This window comes from Corythoichthys intestinalis, unplaced genomic scaffold (genome assembly GCF_030265065.1).
Source record: "Corythoichthys intestinalis isolate RoL2023-P3 unplaced genomic scaffold, ASM3026506v1 HiC_scaffold_24, whole genome shotgun sequence".
Taxonomy (NCBI): domain Eukaryota; kingdom Metazoa; phylum Chordata; class Actinopteri; order Syngnathiformes; family Syngnathidae; genus Corythoichthys; species Corythoichthys intestinalis.
The window spans coordinates 8404306-8407666 of NW_026651593.1; positions in this window are offsets into that span (position 1 = coordinate 8404306).

Here is a 3361-nt window from a genome sequence, read left to right on the forward strand (position 1 = left end):
TGGGCTATAAGAGAACTGGTTTGGGAAGGCCTGTCTACCTACCAGGGGCAAGCAAGTAATTTGCTGGGAATATTACAGAATAGGCTTGGGAAGGCCTGTCTACCTACCAGGGGCAAGCAAGTAATTTGCTGGGACTATTACAGAATCGGCTTGGGGAGGCCTGTCTACCTACCAGGGGCAAGCAAGTAAAGTACAGGGGCTATTAGAGAATTGGCTTGGGAAGGCCTGTCTGCCTACCAAGGGCAAGCAAGGAATTTGCAGGGGCTATTACAGTATAGGCTTGGGAAGGCCTGTCTGCCTACCAGGGGCAAGCAAGTAATTTGCTGGGGCTATTACAGAATAGGCTTGGGAAGGCCTGTCTACCTACCAGGGGCAAGCAAGTAATTTACAGCGGCTATTACAGAAGAGGCTTGGGAAGGCCTGTTTACCTACCAGGGAGAAATAAGTCATGGGCTGAGGCGATGAGAGAATAGGATTGGGAAGGCGTGTCTACCTACCAGGGGCAAGCAAGTAATTTGCAGCGGCTATTACAGAATAGGCTTGGGAAAACCTTTCTACATACCAGGGGCAAGCAAGTAATGTGCAAGGGCTATTAGAGAATTGGCTTGGGAAGGCCTGTCTACCTACAAGCAAATAATGTGCTGGCGCTATTAGAGAATTGGCTTGGGATATAAGAGAATTGGTTCGGGAAGGCCAGTCGACCTACCAGGGAGAAGTAAGTCATGGGCTGAGGCAATGAAAGAATAGGCTTGGGAAGGGCAGTCTACCTACCAGGGGCAAGCAAGTAATTTGCTGGGGCGATGAGAGAATAGGCTTGGGAAGCCCAGCCTACCATACTTGGGCAAGCAAGTAATGTGCTGGGGCTATTCGAGAATTGGCTTGGGCTATAAGAGAATTGGTTTGGGAAGGCCTGTCTACCTACCAGGGGCAAGCAAGTAATTTGCTGGGACTATTACTGAATAGGCTTGGGAAAGCCTGTCTACCTACCAGGGGCAAGCAAGTAAAGTGCAGGGGCTATTAGAGAATTGGCTTGGGAAGGCCTGTCTACCTACCAGGGGCAAGCAAATAATATGCTGGTGCTATTCGAGAATTGGCTTGGGCTATAAGAGAATTGGTTTGGGAAGGCCTGTCTACCTACCAGGGGCAAGCAAGTAATTTGCTGGGAATATTACAGAATAGGCTTGGGAAGGCCTGTCTACCTACCAGGGGCAAGCAAGTAATTTGCTGGGACTATTACAGAATAGGCTTGGGAAGCCCCGCCTACCATACTTGGGCAAGCAAGTAATTTGCTGGGGCTATTACAGAATAGGCTTGGGAAGGCCTGTCTACCTACCAGGGGCAAGCAAGTAATTTGCTGGGACTATTACAGAATAGGCTTAGGAAGGCCTGTCTACATACCAGGGGCAAGCAAGTAATTTGCTGGGACTATTACAGAATAGGCTTAGGAAGGCCTGTCTACATACCAGGGGCAAGCAAGTAATGTGCTGGGGCTATTCGAGAATTGGCTTGGGCTATAAGAGAATTGGTTTGGGAAGGCCTGTCTACCTACCAGGGACAAGCAAGTAATTTCCTGGGACTATTACAGAATAGGCTTGGGAAGGCCTGTCTACCTACCAAGGAGAAATAAGTCATGGGCTGAGGCGATGAGAGAATAGGCTTGGGAAGGCCTATCTACCTACCAGGGGCAAGCAAGTAATTTGCTGGGACTATTACAGAATAGGCTTGGGAAAGCCTGTCTAACCACCAGGGGCAAGCAAGTAAAGTGCAGGGGCTATTAGAGAATTGGCTTGGGAAGGCCTGTCTACCTACCAGGGGCAAGCAAATAATATGCTGGAGCTATTCGAGAATTGGCTTGGGCTATAAGAGAATTGGTTTGGGAAGGCCTGTCTACCTACCAGGGGCAAGCAAGTAATTTGCTGGGACTATTACAGAATAGGCTTGGGAAGGCCTGTCTACCTACCAGGGAGAAATAAGCCATGGGCTGAGGCGATGAGAGAATAGGCTTGGGAAGGCCTGTCTACCTACCTGGGGCAAGCAAGTAATTTGCTGGGACTATTACAGAATAGGCTTGGGAAAGCCTGTCTACCTATCAGGGGCAAGCAAGTAATGTGCAGGGGCTATTAGAGAATTGGCTTAGGAAGGCCTGTCTACCTACCAGGGGCAAGCAAATAATGTGCTGGGGCTATTCGAGAATTGGCTTGGGAAGGCCTGTCTACCTACCAGGGGAAAGCAAATAATTTGCTGGGGCTATTCGAGAATTGGCTTGGGCTATAAGAGAATTGGTTTGGGAAGGCCTGTCTACCTACCAGGGGCAAGCAAATAATATGCTGGAGCTATTTGAGAATTGGCTTGGGCTATAAGAGAATTGGTTTGGGAAGGCCTGTCTACCTACCAGGGGCAAGCAAGTAATTTGCTGGGACTATTACAGAATAGGCTTGGGAAGGCCTGTCTACCTACCAGGGGCAAGCAAGTAATTTGCTGGGACTATTACAGAATAGGCTTGGGAAGGCCTGTCTAGCTACCAGGGAGAAATAAGTCATGGGCTAAGGCGATGAGAGAATAGGCTTGGGAAGGCCTATCTACCTCCCAGGGGCAAGCAAGTAATTTGCTGGGACTATTACAGAATAGGCTTGGGAAGGCTTGTCTACCTACCAGAGGCAAGCAAGTAATTTGCAGCGGCTATTACAGAATAGGCTTGGGAAGGCCTGTCTACCTACCAAGGAGAAATAAGTCATGGGCTGAGGCGATGAGAGAATAGGCTTGGGAAGGCCTATCTACCTACCAGGGGCAAGCAAGTAATTTGCTGGGACTATTACAGAATAGGCTTGGGAAAGCCTTTCTAACTACCAGGGGCAAGCAAGTAAAATGCAGGGGCTATTAGAGAATTGGCTTGGGAAGGCCTGTCTACCTACCAGGGGCAAGCAAATAATATGCTGGAGCTATTCGAGAATTGGCTTGGGCTATAAGAGAATTGGTTTGGGAAGGCCTGTATACCTACCAGGGGCAAGCAAGTAATTTGCTGGGACTATTACAGAATAGGCTTGGGAAGCCCTGTCTACCTACCAGGAGCAAGCAAGTAATTTGCTGGGGCTATTACAGAATAGGCTTGGGAAGGCCTGTCTACCTACCAGAGACAAGCAAGTAATTTGCTGGGACTATTACAGAATAGGCTTGGGAAAGCCTGTCTACCTACCAGGGGCAAGCAAGTAATTTGCTGGGGCTATTACAGAATAGGCTTGGGAAGGCCTGTCTACCTACCAGGGGCAAGCAAGTAATTTGCTGGAACTATTACAGAATAGGCTTAAGAAGGCCTGTCTACCTACCAGGGGCAAGCAAGTAATTTGCTGGGACTATTACAGAA